Here is an 8,876-nt window from a genome sequence, read left to right on the forward strand (position 1 = left end):
TTTAGATTCTATGTCTCCCTCTCTCTGCACCCCCGCTCCTGCTCGCACCCTGTCTCTTTCTCTCTCTCTCAAAAATGAATAGAAAACATTTAAAAAAAAGAAATCATGCTTCAAATTTTGAATTTTGATCTTTTCCTAAGCCAGCAATATGCAGTTTGCAGCCCTGTTGTGATGCTGGGCAAAGCAGTGAGCCCATCTCCCAGCCGGCCATACAATCATGAACCAACCAACACACTCACAATTGTTCTATACTCATACAACCATTCTGTTTTTCACGTTCAGTATAGTATTCAATAAATTGCATGAGATATTGAACACTTATTTAAAACATAGGTTTTGCATTAGAAAATTTTGCCCACCTGTAGGCTAATATAAGTGTTCTGAGCACTTTTAAGGTAGACTAGCCTAAGTTATGATATTTGGTAGGTTAGGTGTATTAAATGAATTTTTGACAGGATATTTTAAACTTACGATGGGCTTATTCATACATAACCCCATTGTAAATCAAGCATCTGAATCAGGAATCTACATAATGACTAATTTTCCTCCCCCCTCCCCTTCTTTTCCTCTGCTTTTATATAAAGTGTGTTGATAGAGGTGACTCTGTTTAGTCCACCTGTCATAGTTTATCAAGAGAGGTTGGTGACTGAACTAGAGGAAGAAAAAGTATCACCCAGATGGGTGCAGTGACTGAGAAGATTTGGGGTCTCCTCTTTTAGAAAGATGGTAAGGATGTTCTCATTTGTACAAAGTATAGTTATGCTGTTTTAAGTGAGAATATATTGTCCTTGGAAGTTTAGGAATGGGAAGAAGGTATGGTACTGGATATGGGAAGGTTTAGGTATGGGAAGAAACTAGTCCAAGAGGACTAGTACACTTGCTGTAGAATGGTTTGCACAACACCTATTTTACCCTTGTCCCACAATGCCTTCCTGTAATGCAGAGGTTGGAAAGCAGAAAGCCATTCATACCAGAATTTAGATTTAAGTTGCAGCTAAGGTTCCAGATGCAGATTGTGTGTATTAGGCCTAGCAGATGCATTCTGAAGGAATGGGACTTGGACCTGAATTATATGAGGATAGAGACTGATACACATTGTACAGAGGAGATATGGTTCTAGAGCCAGCAGCCATGGCTGTGGCACACTGATTCCCAGGGACCCTCCTGATTTATCAGGGTGCTTTTAGGGGGCAACTGTGATGTGGCAGAAATGCCCTGGTTCTCACGCCAGCCATTGTGGAAGCAGCTTCCTGAACATGGCAGAGTCAGCCACTACCCAGTTTTATGGTATGACTTTGGCAGAGGTCCGGAAAGGTTGGCCTAGAGATTCCTCCTTCAGCTCTTTCAATGATTGTACAGATCAAATAAATTTCTTTGGGCTTAATCTAGCTAGAGTATATTCTGTAGACTGTTAAACATCTAGAACAATACACGTGGGAGCTAGGAAATACGAGATCTCCGACAAGCGGATGACAAAGAAATACTCATCTTAGCAATTACACACCAGGCCTAGAGGCAAATTGGTTCATATCAGAGTAGGAGGATGGTGGACTTTGGGGCACCAAAGCAAAATAGTGGAACTTATAAATCATCTGATGTGATAGAGCATTTGGAAAACTTGCTAGGTGTTTTGGAAAAGTAAATGGTAGTAGTATTTGGAAACTACTACAGAGCTACATACAGAAAAAACTTCAGCAAATAAAAACGAGGCAATTATTACTTGCAGGAAAACCAGAAAGATTTACAGAAAGGACACATAATCAAAATACATTATTTTGTTCAATAGTGAATAATATTTACACATCAGAATGACATATATGTTGGATCCCGGGTTAACAAAATTTTTTGAGAATGGAAAAAGGGAAGTACAGAGGTAAATTCTCAACTACCATAGTAGGTATCTATAGATTCTGTCTGAAATGGGTAAGTGAAGAAATAGCAACAAAAGTATAATTTCAAAAGATGGAAATGAATAACACAAAACAGTTTGAAAAGTGAAAATGTCTGCTCTTAAAGAGTTATATTTGGTGATAGAGAAAAGGCTATTATTTTTCTTTTTTCTTTCTTTCTTTCTTTCTTTTTTTTTTTTGGTCACCTGATGGTTTTATTCATCTCTACTTTGAATGAGTTGTTACAGGCATTCCCCACTTGTTAGATTCAGTGCTTTCCTGTACATTATATTTTCTAATTGCTCTTCCTTGCTTTATGAGTGCTTTCTTTGAGCCAGTCTTAAACCCAACATTACAAGGTCAAACACATATCACAGTCCTCCCTTGATGCTTTTAATTTTTGGCATCTGTTAGAGAGGTGTGCTCTCTTGCCCTATGTTCTTTTTCTAGAAATGTGTCTTATCTTAAGACCCTTGTTTTATGCAAACACTGCTGCCCAAGTATATCTTAAGTGTGACTGCCAGTCTGCATCAATTTTCGATGTATAGCTGTAGAGCAGTATAGCAGTTGTATAGCAGTTGCTCACAAGTTTCTGATCTCTTGAAGGTACCATTTTACATTTTTTAGTTTAATAAGAGTTTATAGTTATAAACTAATTAATGTAAAATAGATATGCAATACCAGTTTGCTGTTGTAGCCTTTACACTAATGGTTCTGGGAATTAATGGTGGTTGTGTCTTTTCAAACTTTAATGAACAAAAATTTTGCTGTTTCTGCAGCGAGAACTAAGAAGGTTTTGCTTTTTTATCTTTCCCACCCCTACCAACTTTTTAAAATTTCAAACTTACAGAAAGTTGCATAGTGGACCCCCTTCATACGCCTCACTTAGATTCATCAATTGTTAAGGTTTTGCTACATCTTCCTTATCTGTAGTTCAGTAAGTACCTTCTAAGAAAGAAGACCTCCTTGTGCTCCAGTCAAGGATTTTGTATTAGGTTGAGCTTCCACATCTCAGTTCCCGGCTTTCTTGAGCATTTTGTTGAGAGTCAAGGCCAAAAATCGTTTTGTAGAATATCCTTCAATTTGGATTTGTCTGACTTGTTCCCTTGCAATTATATTGAGATTCAACCATGGATTGCATTTTAGAGTAGACCACCTTGAGGCGAAATATCCACTGGACACGCACTGTGCCTGACCTAGACCGTACTTATTTTGAAGGAATTATTCAGTGGGAAGATAATATGTAGAGTTTAGGCCCATTGTATCATTCTCAGAGAAGACACCAGAGGTTTGTGAGCAGGAGAAAGCAAGGGCTGTATCGGGAACTCTGTGTGGTTGTAAATTAACTCAAGCATCACCAGCCTTGCTGGCATCCAGCCTGACTCACCTGTTTGTTGCTGTTGATCCAGTGCCCTGTGGTCCTCTTGTTCCAGATTCAGATTGAGATGGCCTGTTTCACAGCCGTCTCATCGCCAGCCCTGCCACCAGCTCCCTGCCTCCCATCATTGATCCTGACCCCTCATCCCCTGTGATCTGATGGATAGGCGGGACACCTTCCTTATCCTCATGAGGGACAAGCACCTGGAGTTCTCTTCACTCTGCAGAGCCCAGCGGTCCACCATGTGCATGCTGGTGGGGTTGCACACCCAGAGCCAGGACTGCTTTGTCTACACCTGCAACTAGTGCAAGCACCACGTGGAGACCTGCTGGCACTGCATGGTCTGTGAGGTAGGCCCCAGGGTGGGGAGCAGAGGGCACTGGAAACTTCCAGGTTCCTGCCTCAGGTCAATGGTCCAGCAGATACACCTGGAGCACCTACATTCTGCGTCAGGCTGGAGGGCACACAAAGACAGGATACAGCCATTTCTCATGTTCATTCCAATAATTTGCTAGCCTCCCAGCCTCTGTCCAGGTGGCATTCCTCCCAGTTCCAGCCTTGGCTGGACAGGCAGGATAGGTGTGGCTGCCTGTAGTTGGTGCTGGAACCAGCGCCACCCCCCACCTCCCCGGCCACCAAAGCTACTATTTCTTGATATAAGCCCTTAGTACTCCTTGATCATGTATTGATTTGTATGTATTACCTTGATGACAATTTTAAAAAATTGAAATAAAACACAGGCATTAAATATTCCACTCAAGAAGTTAGAGGAAAGGGGTGTCTGGGTGGTTCATTCGTTTGAACATTTGACTCCAGGTTATGATTCCAGGGTGGTGGGCTCCAGCCCTGTGTTGGGCTGCAGGCTGAGCAGTGAAGCCTGCTTAAGATTTTTTCTCTCCCTCTCTCTGTCCTTCCCCTGCTCATGCTCTGTCTCTTTCAAAATAAAAAATGAACCTAAAAAAAATTGGTTTGGTTTTATTTAAAAAAAAAATTCTCTCTCTCTGCCCATCTCTCCTGCTTGCTCTATCTCTCTCACTCACTCAAACAAAAAAATAATAAAAGAAGAAGTTAGAGGAAAGGATAACAAAATACACTAAAACCTTGGATTGTGAGTAACTTGTTCTGCAAATATTCTGCAAGACAAGCAAACATTTCTAACAAATTTTAGAATGTTTTTAATGTTTGTTCATTTTTGACAGAGAGACAGAATGTGAGCAGGGCAGAGAGAGAGGGAGACACAGAATCTGAAGCAGAGTCCAGGCTCTGAGCTGTCAGCACAGAGCCCAACGTGGGGCTCAAACTCACGAACCACAAGAACACGACCTGAGCCAAAATCCGATGCTTAACCAACTGAGCCACCCAGGCACCCCCCCTAATGAATTTTAACTTGATAAACAAGTGATGTCTTGCAATAGGAGTAGTACATGATGCCAAGCGTCACATGATGGCAACTGAGCCAATGGTTCTTAAAATTCGCTTTGACATACAAGTGCTTTGGATTACAAGCATGTTTCTGTAAGGAATTATGCTCACAAACCAAGGTTTTACTGTATACCCAAATAATTAACAATAAATAATTAAGAACAAAGAGGGGTGTCTGGGTGGCTCAGTTGGTTAAGCATCCGACTTCGGCTCAGGTCATGATCTCACGGTTCATGGGTTTGAGCCCTGCGTCAGGCTCTGTGCTGGCAGCTCAGAGCCTGGAGCCTGCTTCGGATTCTGTGTTTCCCTCTTTCTCTGTCCCTCTCCTAATCATGCTCTGTCTCTCTCTCTTTCTCAAAGATAAATAAACGTTAAAAAAAAAATTTTTTTAATTAAAACAAAAAGAAAAGAACAAAGAAATGAACTGATAAGACCCAAAACCAAAAATAAAAATGTAATCTCAATTGAGAAAAACAAAAGCTGCTTCATTGAAAATATCAATAAAATAGAAAAACTTTTGGTAAGAACAATCAAGAAAATAATGACCACAAAACATTAAACACCATTAAAAACAAGAAAGGGACACAACTGCTTAAAGCAAGATTAGATGCCCTCAGATAATATTGTTAATTATTATACAAAAGTAATTTGACAAACTTTGAAATGGATGATTTTCTAGGACTATAGAAATGTTACTTTTGAGATAAGAAGAAGTAGAAACAATAAATACATTAAAACCTTAGAAGAAATTAGAATCTGTCAAAGAATCACTCTAAAAAACTTAATGAGTTTTATACAATTTCTTCATAGTTTCAATAATTTTTATGTTGTGCAAACTGTTCAGGAATATGTGCTTAAAAAAATCTTTCCATCCCATTCTATGAATCTAGCATACCCATAGTTTTAGCTCTAAAATACAATTATAGCACACCAAAAATAAAATTATAGGTAGTCTCACTAATGAACAAAGATGCAAAAATGCTAAACAATTAGTAGCAAATTAGATTCTGAAGTATATGAAGAGATGAATACCTTTTGGCTAATTAGGTTTATCACAGGAATATAAAGATGCATCAGCTTTACAGAATCTAATACTAAGTTTCACTACATTAACAGATTAAAGTTAAATAAAAGTGATTATCTCAAAAGATGACAAAAAAAGAATTTAATAAAAATTCCATATCTATAAACATCCTTAGTAAGCCAGGAATATATCTTGATAAAAGTCAGCTACCAGACTCTATGGTGAATTTCATATTTAATGGCAAAATTATTAAATGCAATCCCATTCAAGTAAAGAAAAAAAAAGATGAATAGTATCAACATTGTACTAGAGGCACTAAGCAATGCAATAAGATAAGAAAAATGCAATATAAATTTTGAAATGGGATAGAAAAATGGTCATTATTTTTTGCAATATGTATTAGTAATAATCACTTAGAAAATATAATGAAAAAAATAAACAAGCAATGTCAAAACAAACATCCAAAAAAATCCATACAATACCAAAGATTAAATCTATCAAGACATGAGCAAGACCAAAATGAAGAAAGCTATAAAATTTTACTCAAAGACACAAAAGACAATCTGACACGTGGAGAGATAGATCATGTTCCTAGAGAGGAAGACTAAATACTGTGAAGTTTTTCATTCCTCCAAGACATAACCTATAAATTCTATGAAAAGATACTTAATTTGCTCTAATTCTTATTTTTTTATGTCTATTTATTTTTGAGACACACACACACACACACACACACACACACACACACAGAGTGTGAGTAGGGGAGGGGCAGAGAGAGAGGGAGACAGAATCTGAAGCAGGCTCCAGGCTCCAAGCTGTCAGCACAGAGCCGGACACCAGGCTTGAACTCACGGACTGTGAGATCATGACCTGAGCTGAAGTCAGACGCTTAACCGACTGAGCCACCCAGGCATCCCATAATTTGCTCTAATATTTCTTAGTACATCTGTGTGAACATTTGGACTAATCTACCATCAGTCTGATTACCTTTCTTTTGTGGATAAGTATTTCTCTTTCCTGAAGAATATAAAATTGCCTTATCTTTGAAATCTGTAAATTTTATCAGAATGCATATAGCTGTATGTCTCTTTTTCAGTGATCCTGTCTGAGTATCTATTTATAAATTTCTTTTGGTAGTTTTATTTTTATTTCTGGCAACGCATTAAAAAAAACAATACAGAACAGAACATTAGATTACTTACATCTGCATTCCATGTTTTACCTTTTATCTAATAATTTCCATCAGCCTTTTTGTTCTCCATTATGAGATTTAATTTTCCATAAATTGGTGCTCATTCAGTTATAATCTATCTTAACTAGGTTTGTTTAAAATATATTTCTCTTTCTTATTCTCAGATTCCTTCTTTTGAGCAGGAGCAGAGCCTGTGGCTACAGAGATTGCAATCTCCCTGGAGCAAGTTTCCAAGCAGGCTTCCTCTTGTTGAGTGGTTTTGAGTACAGGACCAGGCACGTCCTTCCCTGGGGGCAAACCTGTAAAGAGGTTTCCTCCAGAGTGGGAGGCTAATAAATATTTGTGAACCAGCCAGTTCTCCTAGCAAGCAAAAAGGATATGAGTCAAAGCCATTCTCTGGTTCTCCCTAGAAAGAATGGTTAAAGGTAACTGCCAACAAGTTGGTGCTCCTTTTTCATGCTTCTGTTAGCTCAGTGAAAATTCCTAGAGTTTTGAAATATGCAGGTGGGATAGGTCTTTATTTTCCAGGGTTACGCAAAACATATCCATTTTATATTTGCTAGACTATTTTAGTAGATATTTAGAAAGGAAGGTCATCAAATACATGTGCCTATGTTATTTTCTTAGCTTCAATCCAGGAAGAATTTGCCTATCACCTGTTGTTAATTGGAAAGGTAAAAAAGGAGGATGTGCAATTAGAACAGTACAAACAATAACTGTAAGTTATTTTTACTTCTTTTGTTGAAGTATATCATACACACTATAAGGTACACAAAAATCTTAAGTACATAGTCTGATGAAAGTTTTACAAAGTGAACACACCTATGCAACCACCAGCCAGGTGAAGAAGATTTCAAAGGCCTCACTGTGCGGTGCCTGGATGTCTCAGTTGAGCACTGACCCTTGGTTTCGGCACAGGTCATGATCTCATGGATCATGGGTTCAAGCCCCACATGGGTCTTTGCACGGATAGCAAGGAACCTGCACGGGATTCTCTCTCTCTCTCTCTCTCTGCCCCCCTCCCTCTCTCTCTCTCTTTCTCCCTCTCTCTGCACCTCCCCTCTCACAATACATACATACATACATACATACATACATACATAAATAAATAAATAGATAGATATTTTTTTAAAAAAGGCCGAGTTGGGGGCACCTGGGTGGCTCAGTCAGTTGGGCGGCCGACTTCGGCTCAGGTCATGATCTCACGGTCTGTGAGTTCGAGCCCTGTGTCGGGCTCTGTGCTGACAGCTCAGAGCCTGGAGCCTGTTTCGGATTCTGTGTCTCCCTCTCTCTGACCCTCCCCTGTTCATGGTCTGTCTCTCCCTGTCTCAAAAATAAATAAAACGTTTAAAAAAAAAAAAAAGGCCGAGTTGTTTCTTCTGTTGTTGTGGGAATCCATCAGACTGAAAGATTGGGCTAGACACCTGAATGATGGAACACTGTGGAGGGTGGGTAGGGGGACACACACGGAGGAGCACAGAGGAGCCAGTGAGTAAAGCTATCTTGGAACTTCTAGCACAGCTTCTAGTTGAATGAAGCTGAGTGAGTGACCCCTGCTTTGGCTACCCAGAACACAAAAACTGCCCAAGTCCTGCTTGAATTCCTGACACAGAGAATTTGAGAGTGTTGCCTTCTTTTTCTTTGAATACATCATATTATCTTGCTATCATCTCAAACTTAGAGAAAAGTTGCAAATTTACTACAAAGAACTTTTTCCTAAATCAATTCGGAGTTAAATTTCTGACTTGATGTCCTAACAGTAGGAATACTTTATGAATTCATAACCACAATATAACAATCAAAATCAGGAAATTAACTTATGATCTCCTTCATAGGAAACAAATTCAATACAGAATCACCTATTACATTTACCAGTGATGTGTGGTGACACCTTCAGTACCACAGTTCCTTAAGTCTTTCACTTTCATGACCTTGATGGGTTTTTTTTTTCATTTTTTTAACGTTTATCTA

The sequence above is a fragment of the Panthera uncia genome, chromosome F1 (genome assembly GCF_023721935.1).
Source record: "Panthera uncia isolate 11264 chromosome F1, Puncia_PCG_1.0, whole genome shotgun sequence".
NCBI lineage: Eukaryota > Metazoa > Chordata > Mammalia > Carnivora > Felidae > Panthera > Panthera uncia.